We start from the raw sequence: 18,555 nt of genomic DNA, 5'->3' as shown, positions 1-18,555 counted from the left end.
ACACATCCATTTATATATGTTTATGCATCAACATGAAACGGGAAAAGGATACATTAACTGGTAAACAGGCAAAAGGGGGGAAATAGACAGTTCTCATGCAGCCTGAGAATTAGTTATTCTTGGCTTGAATTGTTTCCTTAAAATGTGTTTGTCTTCATCAACTGTTTTCCTTTTAGAAGCTTTTGATTGTGGGTCATTAAATCATTGTACCATGTAAACCATTTATCTGAAAGGGATCAAACAATCTGAACTCTCATGTTTTAAATGGCTGCAGAGCCACTAAATATCTTTTGCTGCTCTGTGTCACTTTGTTGTACCAGTATGATGATGTAAATGTCCGATTTTTGCAGTGAAGTAGCAATGTGACAGGATGTCCTGACTCCCTGTACAGTTGTAATTGTACAATTGTGAAGTTGACAGATAACCAGAGGTTATCTAGAATAGAAGATAAACAACAAACGCTCGCCAATGTTGAGGCGTGCAGTAAGGATAGATGCTTGCCAATGTCAAGGCTCAGCTGCAAAACCCAACGCAGAAGCTCTTTGTAGAAACAGATCCTGCCTTAGTGGTGGTCAGCCCTTAAATGAGATATAGGAGATCTTCCAGTAGCACAGCTGAATTACCTTCACCTGTGTTTCCACAGCTGACTCATCACTTGCCTCAGATGGTTAATCAGAGGTTCAAGCTATGATCAACAGTTTCCCATACACTCCCATCCAGGTGTTCTGTGCAGCAGTTGTGCATGTCAGCAATTTGTTTGAAGTCGTAGGTGAATGGATAAGTGACAGCTTCTGAGTTGTCTTTACACCTGGCTGTATACATGAGACCTACTACAGTAATTGATTAACAGTTTAGAGTAATGATTACTTTGTTGTCTCTGGTCTTCATGAGATTGTAATTAGATGAGTAATGGTATAAAATGTTATAAAATGTGAAATATAGTTCCTACTGTGATGATTTTTTATTTTTATTTTATTTTTGTGTTATTTAGCAGAGTTGTAAATGTTCCAATCATATTTTCTACAGCTGGGATTTCCCCATCTCTAGTTCTCATCTCTAGTTTCTGAAATCAGCAAAGCTGCTCTAGGACAGAGCAGTCTACACATGCAATGTATGATGCAGGACTTGGGCTTAAACTGCAAACTCGGTGCTAAAGAAGGTGTAGGATTCTAAGATCATGCAACATATCGCATAGTTTTACAGTAATTTGGAGGAAGCTGGAATTAAGTTGGCTTTTTAAGGAAAAGGAAACTGATAGTAAATAAAAAATACTGAGGCTATGAACGGTTGTATAATTAGCTGTGTTGACTTACATAAATAAAAACAGGTGTGATAGCTGCTTTTTCACAAATGGAAAACAGATGAAAAAAATGCCTAAGAAAAGTGCGAAGATGTATGAAAGAGGCTGGTCTTCAGTGTTTTGTTTTAGTAGTTACATCTGTCAGATCAGTCTCTGAAGTATACAAGTAACAATAAGTGCTTAGGGAGAGAATACATCAAGTAGTTTTTTTTCCCTCCTCATCTTTTCATCTTAGTGATATGAGCAGACAAAGACTGATGTGTCTGAAGCCTAGAGATGTTGCTTTATGAGCTTTTCAAGATATATTTGGAAGCCAAAAAATAGTCTTTATGGAAATAGAGGTGAAATCAATATTAGTTTTCTAATTACCAGTTAACGTGATGCTCAATACAGTCTTACAGCAGTTGGTGTAATCACAGTCTGCCTTCTGTGCTGCAGAAGCCTACACAAAGACCCTCAAATGCCAAACAAGTTGAATACATAATTTGGTTGATGTAATTTATCGTTGTTTTTCAGCAAACACCTATTTGTACATCCATCACTTTTTGGTCAGATATATTCCTTTAGTGCTTTTTCAAAGGAATAATCAGTTACCTCATATTCTTATTCCTGTTTAAAGAAAAGTTTGTTCTAAATCTTGTACAACTGGTCCTCAGTGAACAGCACTTTTACCCTATCGTGCTTTCAACAGCAGATGAGCAGTATCTGTTTGAAGCTCTACTAATGCTAGTTTTCCTTCTTGTTTGATTGATAGTCTCAGTTGGCTCTGCTGGCAGAAAATGGTTTGAATGTGAATTGTGTTTATAGCTGGAGCCAAGGGTCCACAACAGCCTCATGGCTTGTTATCTGCTTGTAGAGGTCCGCCATAAAAAAGAGCCTGTCAGAACACAGTAGAAAATAGAGTCCTGTTCTACAAGGTTTTTAATGGGTTTGAATCCAATTGACGACATGGTAATAGCATCTGAAACAGGTAAGTAGTGCCCCAACTTTGTCAGGAGTCTTCAAATGAACTTTTACATACTGTTAATATTTCTAGTAATCATTTCTTTCTTTGTATGAAAAATGCTTGATAATTAAACCCCCAAACCTGTGAAAATAAAATCTTGGGGTCTCTAGTATGGGGAAGAGCCAACCCTTGGTAAATTAAATCTGAAGGTTTGAGTGAACGGAAACACCTTGTTGGAAATGCTACACAATATCTAGTATGCTGTTGACGTTGTTAATAAGGCTGTAATATTTAGAACAGTTCTTTCTGTTTGCTTTATTTTGTGAGTACTACATGCAACGTCTATGAAATGCTGTGTAGACTTCTGGTTTATCTGGAGTAATAACGTGCATGTGCTCTCAAAGACAGTTCCTGCTGTGAAATAAGTAGCTAGTGGAAGTGCTAGTATTAAACACAGTAGGAAGAATCAGCCTTTCAATTTGTTTAATCAGATTAAAAAGTAGAGATTAAAAAGTGGAGATTAAAAAGAGTGCTTCTACTAGATCCACAATTTCTGGTATTTAAAAGATTTAGAAGAACATTTGGAGTATATTATTTTAATGTAAGGCTGTAAAGGTGAAGAATTTAAAACTCTATTTGCTTAGAGACTGCTTACAGATCTGTAATTAAAAGGTTGATTAGGCAGAAATAGAACTCAAAAGACTGTACTCCAGTACTCCAAAGCAGATCAGTTGAAAAATGGAGAATAATATTTAAGCATATTATCCAAATTCCCCGAATTCCTCCAAGAACTTTGCTCCTTCTCTTGCTTTCAAAACCTCAGTTGATTTAATAATATTTATAATTCGCTTCAAAGATGTGCAAGACTCAGAGACACTTTCTTTTGCGTAGTTCTGATGCAGAATAAAATGTTTTCTTTGCACAGTGATTGTTCATTTCACCTACTTTATTTTTTCTTTTCATGAGAGATTTACGAGGCAATAGAGAAAAATGTGAGTTGAAAAAGACTGCATTAAAAGTGACCAATACGTGTCCAAGAGAGGACTGTTTGAAGACCAACTTGGCTACTATTTCCGTGTTGGTCAGGGTCCTCAGTCTCTACCTGCCATTGTTTTTAAGTAGCTCAATGAAAAGATACTCAACTAGGCTGCAGTTTGATGAGATTTCAGGTGAAGAAGACTACTGAGAATCAAAGGGTGATACAGTCATAAAACAATTGAAGGTTTGTACAAGGTAGGGAGGAGTGTCTTCATACTCCTTGCCTTTGCACAGTAGCATCACATAATTGTCAGCTTTCTGCCTAAACGGTGTGAGACTTGACGAAAAAAGGTTTAGCCCCAAACAGCTCTAGGAGTGTATTTTCTGCATCAGTTGTTTGATGCTCTTTGTCGTACTTTTAAAATCATTAATTAGATATTTAGAATTAATTTGAAAACAGGATGAAGGAAAGTATTATTAATCAAAGGCCCAAGACCCATTGTGCTTGAGCGATGTTCTTATTTAGGATGCAGTGAGAAAGGAATTTTTTTATTGTTAACAAAACCTTTTCCTATGTCTTTTATGTTTGAATTTCAAATTTTTGGGTTTTTTTTTTTTTAGGAAGTTGGTATTGTGTATTTTATAATGATTTTGAAAGTCAGTGCGGTGATATGTTTATTGTGTTTTAATATGGTCTAATTCACTCCAGTCATCTTAATGGCCTCAAATAGTTCCCATTAACAAAAGGATACATTGCATATAGTATGAATGTGTTGGAAGGGGAATGTTCATTATTACTACTTAAACCTTGGAACCTTTTTAGATTTCAGAGATGATTTAGTGTTATAGAATAGAGCTTGATGGCTTGTCTCTCTCTTCTGTATACATAAAAGGAGAAATCAGGACTCACAAGGAATGTATTTATCACCTTCAACTACCCGAGTTCAAACATCTCTTCCCAGTCTTTTTAAATTTAAATTGTCTTCTTCACTGCATGCTATAGACCTGTCACCAAACACTGAACACCGTTGGTATCTCATGTGTAAAATGAATATGATGCAATGGCAGGCAGCAGAAGCCTGATGCCACCTGTTTCCCTCTCTGGTCTTATTTCTGTAATTCTGGACAGGAATACATTCTGTAAAGGTCTATTTTTTAGTCTTGCTGGAAGAACAGAACTTGCAGCATCACTTGGCAATGCTGGCAGCCCACCCTTCTTTGGAACACAGGTCCCTTCAGCCAGTGTTTTCAGTGCTGAGTTCACCTAGGGGAGACCCCAGTGATGAAACAGGGCAATATTTGCAAGTTGAAAACACTCTTCTAGTGCTTAGTATATGTGTAAGGAGCTACTTAAATGTCTCCTCATTAGTTAAAAACAATTTTCACTCGAATATGCCTTAGCATTTGGCTGGCTGGTAGTCATTCCTCAGACATTTTGGGGCTGACACATTTTATTTCCTCCATATTAGAACATAGGCTGATCCGTTTACTCAAATAATAATAAAAAGTCAAATGCGTAGCAGAAAAATAAACAAATTTTCTGATAGTTAGAGTCAGCTTACAGGGAAGAAGGGTTATAATGGGTTATAATGGAGATGTTTATGCTCCTTTAACTGCAGCGCTTGCTGCTGTTCCTGCTGTAATATGTTCCCTCAGTAGCCAAAGCATACACTCAGTACTTGAAAAATTCATCTTCGATGCATGAGATTTTGTCTGCCTGAATTTTGCTCGTCTCATTTTAAATGGTGATAGAAATTGCTTACTGTAGTAAAACACAACATTAACCTCATAGTGTGCTGGCACTCTGTGATTTATGCTGGGTTAGTCTCTGAAAAATATGCAGCCTGTCTCCCAAACCTGGACTTAGCTTATAATATATGTTGGCACGAACTCGGGCCTTGAATTGGAACACTAACTGCTGATCTTCCATCTCCCTGCAGTAGGAAAAAAAGTTTAAAACTGTTGCCTTTCCAGGATCATTAACTTCATATCATTTCTTGAGATTAATAATTACTGCCTTATTGTAGCCGGGATGTCTTAAAAAGAGGGTGGTCCAATTTTGTTTCATACAGGCAAATGACAGGATTCCTTGTTGTGCCGAGTCTGTGTATTATTTGGCCCAAGCTGTGACACAGTATTTGGAAGTCATCAGATAGTAGGGAATAAATAAGGACACAACTTTCCATTCTACTATTTTGAAATAAGCCGAAAAAAATAATATGGATGTGAAAAGGTGCTGTGATTTTTTTTTTTTTTTCCTTGAATTTTTGCTTCATTTGCTCTCAAACCTCACTGTTTACTTGGAGTCTAAAGCTGCTATTGCTGTTATTATCTTCTGAATGTATTTTGAATTAATCTTAGTGAGGAAAAGTTTGTTTCAAGAGGAGTTCTTTACCTATAATGTAAAGATTTTGGTCAGTCTAAAGTGCATGGCATAGGAAGGTTACTGAAATAGTTTTTTAGGAGGTTCTTGTTTCAGCTGGCAAAGGAGAGGAATCCTGAGGCTGTTTTGCATAAACTAAGCACGCAGACCAAAACACACTGTAGTATCCATTAGTTTGTCAAAATTGAGGTCAACGTTTTGAAGCATTTCTCTTCAGGAAGGAGACATCAGGTGTGAGGCTGCAGGGCATAAATAACATTTTAATTGCTGCAGGGAAGAGTCTAAACACTGATTAACCAGATAGTCAATGAAAGGAAGGAAAAGAGAAAAGAGAGAAGAAGAGGAAAGAAACAAGAAAAGAGAAGGTATCATTTTACATGACGTAGATACTGCTTCACTACAGATGGGAATATGCCTTCATCCAGGATGTTTTGTACTTAAGTATGCGGATCTGACTCACATGCAGCACTATGAATTTCAGCAAAATTTAGGTCCCTGATTTTTTTTCTTTTTAAGCATTTGATAGCATCTCTTTTTAATCTACAGTGTCTTTAAAATAAAATAAAATAAAAACTCTTTTTGCTTAAAAAAACCCAAAAAGGTACAAGTTAAAGAAGATTTTTCCCCCCTCCTTTTCTTAGACTTCCCAAAACATATATATATATATATTCATACTGTTTTAACAAAAATAAGGACAACCAAGTAGAGAGGAAATGAATTGATACTGTCATATGTTTCTATAGTTCTATGTCTGTATATCAATGAACGTGTCTCTGTCTTCTGTGTACTTGCACTGTCAGTGTAGCAGAATATTTACAGCATTCCGTGGCTTGCAAATATTACAGTTCCAGCACCAGATTTATAAGGAAAGTGTATTAACTGTATTTACAGCACGGTACTTGCGGTGTGAACTTTTCTTATAGCTGCTTCTGCCCACATGCTGGTTTGTAGGTGAGTGTAATTTGTACAATATAATTTACTCAGTAAGAAACCAGAAGAAAATGTTAATTAAACAATTGTCACCAACGTGGAATTATATCTTCTTGCGTATTCCTATTAACCCTTTGTCACGTTGCAAGTCTGCTCTCTGGCTCCTCAGCACGTGAGTTTCTCTGAATTCCCTTTCACCTGGGACACACCAATTTGAATTGTGTTTCCTATTGACATATAGAGAGATGGACAGAGAGATGCCCAACCATTTTTATGTTTCGGTGTTGCAGAAGGGAACATATGATCTATCACTGCACACTGCTAAGTAAGCCTCCTATTTAGTTTTCAGTAAAAACACTTGGTAGGTTTCCAAGGTCTTTCCATGCTTATAAATAAATAAATGCATAAATGGAGAAATGCTTTGCAACACTAAAAATAACCCCTTTGATTTCTAATTATATTTATGTCTGTCTGGATCGCATTTATCTTTTTGTAGCTTCCTTAATATGCTTTCAGTATAATTTTATACAGTACTCGTGTTAGCATTAAAACATGTGGGCTGCTTTTAAGAAAGTAAGAATACAGTAAGAATGTTGTGTAATTTCTCACAGCCTGCAAGCTATAGACAGCAGGTCATCAGGATTGAACTGTTTGAAGCACCCATGAACACAAAGGAGGAAACAGTTTCTCCTTGAAGCTGTGTTGTAACAGCCGCGTTATTCATTTTTAATTCTCTCTGCAGAATGGGGGGGACTTTGAAGATGTTGAGTGAAGCAGAGGGGGAAACCCCCATGAGACACTGAGGGGTGTCACAGATAGCAAAATAATGTAACATCACGCGCTCCAAAAGCCTGCTGTTTTCAATATCACCGTTCATTCACGTAACAGATTGCATTTGTGTCAGGTGTAATCCTGGCAGAGGCATAATCTTGTTTAAAACAACTTTTTTTTTCCTTTCCAAAATGGAACAGAATTCTTTCTGGGGAAGACGGTTCATTTAAAATTAATTTGTTGTAATACAGCCCAGTTCGTGAGAAGCTGAAAGTGAAGTGAACGCGAAATTGACTGGGGAGCCATGAATGTTGTTGGATTTCTTTCAGTTTAGAGAGTGAACATAAACAAAGGCACAAAGCAAGTCATTTTAAATCAGAATCTTACATTTGGCAATGAAAGACATCTTCAGAAAAGGAATTCAGCTTTGAAGGATTTGCCAGAAATTAAAAATAAAAAATAAAACCATCTCTCCATTGCTGCCAGGATACCCCCTTTACTGTGTGATTTTTGCAGGCCATAAAACCCCCCCCTTCTTCTTCTGATTTATCATCAATGGATCTGCGTCGCTTAGGGACCACACATAACTGCAGACTGCATTTGACACAAGAATCAGTTCTAGGCAAGGCTGGTAGATCCCTCTGGATGATAAAAACAAACAAAACCATCAGTGATGAGAAAAACAAAACAGAACAAGAGAAAAAAAAACACCCCAGCACGCTAGGGGAAGAATTTTACAGTGGTTATGGCGAAAATGATTCCCATGTTGTTCTTGTCTTGCTACCAGCTGATGTCCAGGAGTTGAATTAGCAGTGCGGCCTGGTGAGGGTCAGCCTGTGCTGGGGAGTCACAGGGAATCCACATCCTGTTTGGTCAGCTGCAGTGCCACTGAGCCAGCCCAGGAGTAATCAGTGTGGAAGTAAAGAAAACTTGCAGACAAGTTTCAACCCCTGGGGAATATTGGGACATCAGAGAAGAGGTAGAAGATCTGTCAGGGGTCCGTGATCCTGATGGATGCTCGCACATCCTGTTGCAGCTGTGGGTCTACCAGGTCTCTGTCAGTGTGGAGCATGAATTAAGCAAATGGGATATCTGAGTTTTTCTCCATCTTAAAGAAAAAGAAATACCATCCAACTCTGTACGTTCCCCTGGCTCTTTTTGTCAAATGAATGCATTTTGTAGTGCTTCAAGACCTCTGATGTCCCAGATAGGTTTCATCTTATTCTTTCCCTGTCATATTATTGTTAATTTTAAGCAGTGCTTTATTTAGCTTCTCCATCAGATGGTCTTATCGAAAAGAGCAGTTAGTTTATGGGTCAGGGAATCTTGTGTTCATGTGTAGTGAGTTAGTCTGAAAATGTGGGGGGACTGTCTTGGTCTTTTTGTTTTGCTTTTAAGAGACCTGATGATTAGGGCTAAGAAACCAGGACCACATAAATGAGTTAAATCCCCTGTACGTCAGGCACAGTATGTTCAGAAAGGAACTTTTCTGAGATGGAATGGGGCTTCTCCTCGTGCAGCAGCAGAGAGCCTGGGGGGCTTTGGCCTTTCCACACGCAGCGGTGCTGCTCAGTGCCATGTCCTGTGCTGCAGGAAGACATCTGTGCTCCTGTTGCTTTTAGTCTCCCAGACCACTCAGAGCTGCTGTGCTTGTGCCTGTGGGGTTGCAAACCTGAAGCACCTCTTTAAAAATAACATAAAAATAACAGCAAAACCTTGTGTGTAACCCGCAGTGGGCAGGTGGGGAGGCATGACTGCAAAGGGCAATGGAAAGTTTCCAGGTTTGATTGATTATCATTGATGACAGAGGAGAAGATCTTGTTCATTTTTATTTATATATATGTATATATTCTGTTTTTAAGAAATATTCTTTGATATGGAAGTGTAAGTGCGTTTCAGGTAATCCATTGAACAAGTGTGGTAATGATTTTCTGTCACTGTGCTCAGGGTTGGATTTGAAGCAGAAACGTGTAAGCAAAAGGCTCTGTAACCCATTAACAAGTCTAGCTCCTCATAAGAAGCTTGCTTTATTAAGTAGTTGGAGATTTGTATTAGTTGCAGGTGTGGTAAGTCACTGTTTCCTCGTTTTCCTACTTGTTCAGGTGATGTGGAAGCCATAAAACTAGATCTGTGGGTAGGGCTTGTTGCTCTGCACTGTGCTCTACAACAAAGGCCTCCGATGTTGTCACCTGTCCCTGGTGCCACTTTTGGCCATGTGTGGTATGTGTGGTTGCTCTGTTCCCACCATTTCATCACTTCACTTTGCCAAATGTATCTCTCTGCCCACAGCGGAGGAATTTAATGTGTTTCTCTGATACTGGGCCTTGAATTTAACTATTAGCTCCAGGCTATCCTTAGTACAGACCTGTGTGAAAGCTCATTTGGATTACTGCGTGTTCTGTTGCAGAAATTGTAGTGGAGGTGTGCTGTTGATATTTGGAAAATAATGTATTTACTTACCAATGTTTGAAACATAAAAGCGGCCCTATTTGCTTATAGTAGGTGGATGCTCAACAGCAGGAGCTGTGATTTGGCTCCAAGCCCAGCATCCATTATATCTTGCACCTTTAGCCTCCAAATTGATAAAATGGCAAGCGTACAATTAACAGATTTAACTACAGCATCTCTTATCTAAATGCTGTGCCTGACAACTATTTTATCCCCACCCCTGTGTGTTCGTACTCCTTCAAACTTTCCCCCTTCCAGAACTTTCTCGATCCAGCATTGTTAGTGGCATTCTCTCTGGATTGTTGGCATGTCTTTTCAGAGACTGACAGAACATCTTCCATCAGTTTAGTGTTTTCCCTGCCACCCTTCATCCTTTCCCAGCTGTTGTTCCTTTTCCCTTCATTATCCAGCTTGCTTCTATTTGATGTGATCTCTTTCTTGTTTTTAGTGTTTCCCTCTATTTCTTCATGGCACGTAATGGAAGGAACGCTCCCTCTGAGTACAACATTGGGTTTAAATCTTGGGCTTTGTTGAAGTCAAACTGATTTGAATTAAGATTGAGAGTGTATTGCTTCCAACTGTAGGAGAAGGAACGTGAGCTTGGGCTATGGGGAGATGAAAATAACTGTCAGATCCAAAGCAAACAGAAAGACAACTCTTCTCATTCATCAGGTATCTGTGTAACTAGGCTGCAGCATTTCCTGTTGATCTGGAAGTGTTCTCAGCAAAATGTTAATTCACACTACAGTTAGTTCACAATGCAGCTTCAGTATGTGTAATCAAAGGTACTTATTTTTTTCATCTTGGTTATGCTCCTTGTTTTAATATATCCATTAGAAATGTGATTGGCTTTTTTTCTGCATGAGGAGATGCGGATAAAAGAGATAAGGGACATGTGCAATGCTTTTTTCTATGGATACGGGGAGTACCTCTTAATTTTTAACAATCACAGCTGTTAAATCGTTGGTAGTATATCACTGATCAAACCATAAACATTTTAAAGTGCATTTTTTTTTCTGCTTCCTTCCTATCAGATGTTGAGAAATGACTGATTGCAATTTCTCCAAGTTGCAGGAACTAGTTGGTGCTTGCCTTCTGATCAAATGAAGTCTTAAAATGTAATGATTTATAACAGACCAGGCTATGATTAAGAACACGGAGTTCTGACTTGTGAATACTTGACCATATAAATGCCATAATCAACAGGAGTAGATGGCTTGTGATGATTTGCTGGATGAGAAATTCCTTCTTTATTAAGGCATTTGTTCCTTCCACGAGATGAGTTTTATCTGCAACCAGTCTTATGATGCACAGTATCTATGAATTTATCAGTTTCATTTTAAAAGAACACGTGCCTGTCAGATACTTGATGTTGAGGCCTTGATGGAGAAAGAAGTGTATGTTCAACTAGTGCCGTGAATAAGTGTTTCTTTGCCTTGCATACTGCAACATCACTCATGCTAGTTATCTTATTAAAAGTGTCTTGAAACTTTGGTACAAATCATACTTTTTGGCCTTTTTCAGTGGCCATTGTTTTTGAAAGCTGGAGAGACTTCTTTGTTTCTTTGCTTATAGTCTGAAACAGCATGCATTTCTTCAAACATAAACGTACAAAGGAAGGGATCTCGCAATCCCTGCTTACACAGAGTCCTCTAATTTTAAAGACTAAAGGTATTCATTTGAGGGTAATTCCAAGTAAAAAGAAAGTCTCTTGTGGCGGAGTGGCTGTCTGCAGGTGTTCTAATCTGCTGTATTGTGGTCTGGGAGATTTCACCTTCATGTTTAGGGAGTTCATTTGAGCTAATCAGGATTGGCAACTGTGTGCAAATGAGATTGAACATGAAGCTTGGAAACGGAATTTGTTTTAAAGAAAGTATTTGGATTAAAGAGGCAGTGATATATTTATCCTCCAGTTTTCCCCTTCAAGCTGAACATGCTTTAATGTTTTCATATTTTGTTAAATTTATAGTAAAAATATAAAAATGCAGAGGGAAGTGTGGTCTCCTTGTTTCTTCCCCCCCCCCTCGAATATCACTCGTATGCCATTTATTGGGATCTGAATTGCAAACGTGACTGTAACATACAGAGAATTCAATCTTAACTAACAAGCGGAGAAAGAGTAAATGGGTTTTTCTTCACTTTGAAGTGTTTTTCTGAGAACAGCTTTCCGAAGGAAGGAATGTGAGATTATGGGTCCTATTTAGGTAGCTTTCATTGTAAGAGCAGCGAGAGATGCTGTTAAACTGGTCTCCCTTGACGTCCTGCCTAAAGTCAGTGAAGTCAGCTGGAAAACTGACTGGCAGCACCCAGCCCTTCAGGAGTGTCTGGCTTATCCTCCTGTTTCTGGAGACTTGTGGAATTTACTAAATCCTTTAAGGAATAAATGGGATATACTTTATATGTACAGATTTTTATCTATTTCCTTTTCTTTCTTTATTTCCTTCTTTCCTATTGACATTACATCAACATGCAAGGTCAGTGAAGCGGGCACGGGCTTTCTCTGTTACCACACATGCCGGCGATGCTGCTCTGCTCTCACAAGCACTCCCGGTTTTCTTTCTTCAAGTTTCTACTTGACTAGTGAACGTTTGCATTGCTCTTTTGCCCAGTTCCTGACAATTCCCTGAGGAGCTGTTTTCACTTTCTGTGGAGCATTTCCATTTTATCTTTGTAAGAGAGAAGTTCTGGCATCTATTCTTTTTTCTGCCCTAATGGGATTGATTTCAGAGTTACCTACACAACCATGCCTGCATTCCTGCATAAGGATAAACCTTCAAAATATATAGAACAATGACCTTTACATGTCAGAAGATTAACTAAACTGGAGAACAATAAAACTTAGCGAAGCAGGAAACTACAAATGATGTGGAATGATTTTTGAAGCTGATGTCAGTTTTGTTAGACCTTTAATTTTACCTTCCTATACTTTTCAGATTACTTGACAATAGTAAGCAAATAGTAGGGTATACTTTTCCCACTTAAAGAAAGGAACGGAATGATTCCAAAGTAAAAAGCCTCTTGCTGGAGATGAAGGATGCTTGTTGTTGTTTGGGACTTCCAAGATCAAGACATTCAGTTTGCCCTCTGAAGTCATGCCAGGCACCTGGACGAAGCGGTGGCAGGAAATTTGCACTTGGAAAGCCTATTTAAAGCCTATTTAGGAGCTTCGATTGCAGGGACTTTTTTGTGTCATTTAAAAGCAATGGCTTAGGTGGTGGCAGTGACAATCCTTAGTTATGTAAGCAAAGATTGGTTTTCTTTCCCTAGCTTGCGCTCTCCATGCTTAAATGCTTACTGTAGAGTTAAAATGCTGTATCAGATTAATTTGATGTTGTGGACCGCACTACAGTTCTGTGTGTTCCTGGAGAATATGGTCATGGCCTTCGAGTAAGGGAAATCCTTAAAGAAGGGATTTTTCAGATACATAAAGGAGGACTGATCCTTATGCTGCACAGCAATTGCTGCCATTCAAATAATTTTCCAGGTGTTTTTTTGTTTGTTTGTTTTCTCTAGTTTTAAGGGGGCTTATTCAGACACGATTGATGGATGCAGTTCCCAAGAATGGGAAAAAAAAAATAACATTCTGGAATGAAACATCCTCCTTTTGGACAAAACAAACAAAATGAAGATTGAAATTGCTGAGTTTCTCAGAGATGAAATTTGAAGGTATTTATTTACAGATTGAGCTGTCACTTTTAAGACTGCTTCCTACAGTAGGATGTTGGAGGTTACCAATTCAGATTGTCAGCACGGGATAAACAGTCAAAATAAATTAAAAATGCCCTATGTGATTTGTTGACCTGAGGAATCTGAAAGAAAACAGTGTTATTGAGATACGTTATTTTCTCAGCAGGGAAGCAAACTTGCTTTCCCAAGAGTTATCTGTCACTTCCTAAACACCGTATTCAAAACTGTGCATGTATTTTCATTTGATTGTGAAAGGCATAGGAGTGGGAAGTCTCCATTCATCCCTCTTGCTCTCAGCACAATATCTAATAAGGTTGACAGGGCTTGTAATTTGTTTGCTGCTTCTATTCTTTTGTTTCTTTTTCTTCGAGCCACAAAAGAGCCATATTCCAACTCCTGTCACTTTTTGTTTGTTAAATTCACTTGAAGTGAACCTACATTTAATTCTCAAATCTTCTGCTTTGAATTAGAAGGTGGTTGGCACTTACATGAATAGATTTTAAGGATGAAAATAATAAGCTCCAGTAGCTTAAAGCTTTATTGCCTGAATCTATTACTAGCTACTAATTCTAAGCACTCTAGTGATGATTTAGGATCTTAGATGCCTTTTCAGAGAGACTGCAGAACGAATGTGTGGGTGCTAGGTACATGGGAAAATCTGGACTATAGTAATTACTTAGGTTAAAAAGGCACCGTGGAGCCTGAAGAGTCTTGCTTAAAAGGTGCCCAGTGTTGAAAGCTCAGATCAGCAATCAATGATTGTTATAAATAAATTGCTGCTACTTAATGCAGTACATTGCTTGATGAAAGATACTGCTGTCAAACCTCCATGTGTACAATTTTATGTCATGGGAGTATCACCATAGCTATAAAAACTTTAATTAAGGCCTTAAAGTGTTATGTTGTGAGGGAAGAGGAGCAGAAAAGAAGAATTTAGACTTTGGTCAACATTTGGAATTCAGGCCAAAACATTCCCTCTTAGCTCCGTGCCATTTCTAGTGTTTAAATTAAGTGAGATATAAAAGGAGAAGGAATAGCTGGACAATGAGCTGCTGCAGGAGAATTTCAAGGAGGAATCTATGCGGTGGATGTGTGTCAGTTTTCTTACAAAGGGTTTGTTTTATAAAATGAGTGGAGAAATGGTTGAAAATGTGCATATATCGAAGCTTAGCGCAGTAAGCGATCGTCAAATGATCAAGATTATTTGCCCCATGTAACACTTATCTGGCTGTGGTGGTCTCCTGAACACCTGATCCTATAAAGCTCTGGTTCCTCAGGAGCGCTGCTAAAAACCTCAACTTGCTCTGCAGGTTCCTGGCATCTTTCAGGAACAGACTGGGAGAAGAATGTACCAAACTTGTTGGAACAGGGCGATCTATGAGTGCATGGAAAAAAATCTTCCACCCATACCATGACTGGAGAATAGGGTGTGTCCAATGAAGTTTGGGATGGGAAAGATTGTTTCCCGGAGGCAATCGTAGTCCTCCTGCTGCTGCCTCTCCCCAGAGTGAGCTCAGAGGCGTGTAGGAGGAAAGCCATTCATTTTGTGTTGGGATGCTGTCAGAGCTCACTCCTGTGAGCAGCTGGAGGGCTCTGCCAAGGAGCTGAGCTCCTGCAGTGCACTCAAGTTCTTCCCTGCAGTAGGCACTGCTTGCACTGGTGCAGTGGTGCGCTGTTGGAGCTATTCTAGGAGAGGAGCAGAGTAGTTTTTTCGTTTTCATTTTGCCCTGTTTCAATGAGAATAATGCAATAATCCAGCATGTTAAATATTGAAAAGGTTTCGGCCCATTTATGCATTCTTTTTGCATTCCCTTATTTTTGATTCTTCAAGGCTCAAGCTTAAAAAAGAAACAAAAAAAACATTATTATTATTATTTTTCTAAAAGGAAGGTATATTTTTCCCCAGCAGGTCATTAGTAATGGGATAGCTAACTTTGTCTTTTAATTTACAATGCTAGTAGATCAAACTTCCGGTCATTTGTCTTAATGCTTATTTTCATGTTTAATATCTGAGCCAATGGTTTAAAACAGCCAAGCCACTTCATCATTCTTTCAGCATTTAGGGAAAGTGAGTCCAGCTTTCAGGTTCCTGCATTACCGTGCTCCAGCTCTGAGCTGCGTGACTGGCTTCTAACCAAAGGCTTGGTGAAGCATGGCAGATCACGGGGCACTGGAGATAACAGCATCCCACATTATAACATTGCCCTTTGTTTTCCTTTCATGCTTTCACAGAGCAGAGGAAATTTTTTTCCCTAGTGTTTACCAAGGGGATCAGTGATTAAATTCTGGAAAATAAAATGATTTTCTTGAAAGGCAAAAGTGCTCAAATCTAATACCAAAGCAGCAGGTGAACTATAATAGTGAAGCTGGTTTTAATGCGGGAAGTGGAGAATGCGTAATTGAAACAGTATGATGATGAAAAGGCATTATGTGAAGCTGTCAGAAGTCATTACAATATACTAATTAACACGCTTTGCACTCTTAGGTTACACTGTTATGTACTAATTTTTCTTCCTTTTTTTTCCCCTCCTTTTTGTATTCTTTAACCTCCTCTGCAGAGATTTGAAGGAATGTAGTGGTATTTCCTGTATTTTGCTGTTGTAGATGCTTTTGTTGGAAGAAGCTGTCACCTTCATTGTATAGATTTTCCTCTTGACGGCAATTTAATTTGTATCCTTGGGCTTTTGTTTTGCTTTCCTAATGAATATAAGGAAACTCAGGTTATATTTCAGCTTACATGGATAACGTCAGATTGTAAAGGGAAGACTGCAGTTGATGTATGTGAGTGATACCTTTCTTAGCTTGGGGCTTTTCCACCATATGTCATGAGTCTTACGTGTTTCTGGAGCCGGAGTACATCTTGCCTCAGTTAATATCCTTTGAAATGAGGAAACAAAAATTAAAAAGATGGAGAATGTACCACATGTTGAAGTAAATCTTGGAAGAAAACAAATGTGGTGAAATCAGGCTTCGTCCTCGAGATGGGTTTGAGCTGGGAGCCATTCTTCCCAAAGTTCCTAGAGTAATTCTCCTCCTGTCTGAGACCAAATATGGAAAACTTTAGTTCAACAAAATGAAAAGCTCCAAGCATAAGATTCTGTTTATGGAAACCATTGTGCAATCCCTTACTGCCATGGCTCTTCTTACTCTAAAGAACATGCCCACGTATGCTTCCCTGCTGAAAGTAACAGTCACAGTTAATGCCTTAGGCGCCTCTCCGCAGCACTGAACACGTACAATTTCTAACACAATGCTATGTGGTAAGTGTTGGCAAACTATTCACTTCATGATGGAAGTCAAATGAGATTAATTAGTTTTTGATATTAGGAAATGGCAGCTTGGAGAGGGACGAGCTGTTCCGTTGCTGCAGTGGCAAGCTCATCATGCTCAGGCTAGTTCCTCCAGCAATTCAGCAGTCTGAATGATCCCAGAATACACCCCCTTATCAGTGAGCAGTTTCCAGCTAGGATAAAGGTTTGGGTGCAAAGGGCAAGCCTGGGGTTGGTCCTGCTATCCTCTAGGGAAAAGGGACTCAGAGTTCCCTTAGGGAATGAGGGGAGAGGGTAAGGCTCCAGGTTTCCACTTCAGCTCATCCTCACTGGTGGTCGCTTCTACTTAGGGACACTACTGTGAGGATCTTCCATAGGCTGCAGTTGCTGTAATCTGCTCCTGAACTTTAACGGCAGTTGTGAAATTGTGTTTCCTCCTCCATATTTTTTGCGTAATCATGTGAGAAATCTCCAGATACGCATCAGTCCTGCTGCTGCTTCAGGACTTTACCATTTCTCAAGATCTCAGGGGCAAGGTGGGACCTTCCAGCTGAGAGCCTATTCTTCACCAAGTCTAGCAAAATTGTTTTATGTAGGTGAAATTGTGCAAAAGCACAAAGAAGTATTAGCATCTTGTGAGCAGCCTTTCTGCATCCCACGCCTTCTCTTCCATGAAAGAATGAGATAAAGAATGCTTTCAAAAAAGGCTTTTGCTTCTGGCACTTATGTTGTGTCTCTACAATAGCTCTTACCTGCATTTGCTCTCAGTTTACAGAAGTGCTTGAGCTTTAAGAGATGTGAAAAAACTTACTTAGATCCCCCTCTCCTGTTTTAATGTGACCAGATTGATTTTTATAGGAAGGTATTCCTGCAATTTTAATTAGGCAGCTCTTTGGTGCTCTGAATAACACGTGCAATGTGAATTATACCTATAAATTGTAACTGTTGGAATGTTTATCTTTTAAAGTTAACATCTGCTTGATTTGCTCGAGTTTCCTATTTAATAAAAGATTTATTTCTCATTAGGTCGTTTCTGATGGATTGATTTTCCTTTCTTTTGTCAAGACTTGCCATTCACTTATTATTGGCTGCTCTGCAATAGTTTGAAGGTTGACTCAGTAAGCGGAACATTCGTTGTCAGTAGTTTTCCATATTCATTGTGTTATGTCAGTTATTTCCTACTTTAATGGCTGAGTCAGAACATAGTAGGGTTTACCCAGGAAAACCGGATTCTCTTTCTTCCTGTATAGTACCGTACCTACCTAACTTAGCATAGGTTCAAGTAAAAAATTATTTAAAAGGTCCATAATATTAAATCTCTGAGATGAAACTTGCATGCTGATAAGTCAACTTCTTGAATGGGCTTTAAGTGCAAGAGTTATTTTCCTGTTTGATCTATGCTATCCAGTTGTGAAAGATGATTTATTCTTTTTTTTTTTATTATTATTATTTTAAATAAAAAAAACCAAAAAAGCTACTTAACGCTAACACTAGAAGAAGATTTGCACTTATATAACAAACCTATTAGGCCGTCAAAAAGAACTTTCTAAATCTTGCTCTATATTACTTTCACTAGCACAGTCAGATATTTATAGTAAAAGCAATTATGTTTGGTGATGGTTGTGGTGATGGGGACAGACAGGATGGAAAGTGGTTATAAAATTCCAGTTCTCACAAATAGTAGATGTCAAACAAAATGTAAAATCTAAAGGTGTCATGTAAGCCCTGTTCTCAGATCTGTTGTTTGGAAGACATGAGTTTTACTGACAGCATATGACAGGAAGCTTACATTTTTCAGGGTGGGCTGAAATGTGCCTGAAACCGATGGCAATCAATCTCAGCC

The 18,555-nt window shown here is 38.7% G+C and overlaps 1 protein-coding gene across 2 annotated transcripts in view; it reads left to right on the top strand.

The window, feature by feature from the left end:
• MACROD2 (mono-ADP ribosylhydrolase 2) overlaps nt 1-18,555 on the top strand; it is an 809,651-nt gene that overhangs the window by 244,301 nt on the left and 546,795 nt on the right. The gene's annotated exons all lie outside the window — the stretch shown is intronic.

This window comes from Excalfactoria chinensis, chromosome 3, assembly GCF_039878825.1.
Source record: "Excalfactoria chinensis isolate bCotChi1 chromosome 3, bCotChi1.hap2, whole genome shotgun sequence".
Classification (NCBI taxonomy): domain Eukaryota; kingdom Metazoa; phylum Chordata; class Aves; order Galliformes; family Phasianidae; genus Excalfactoria; species Excalfactoria chinensis.
The sequence above is the reverse complement of the archived record's forward strand: the minus strand, read 5'-3'. Positions and strand labels throughout refer to the sequence as shown.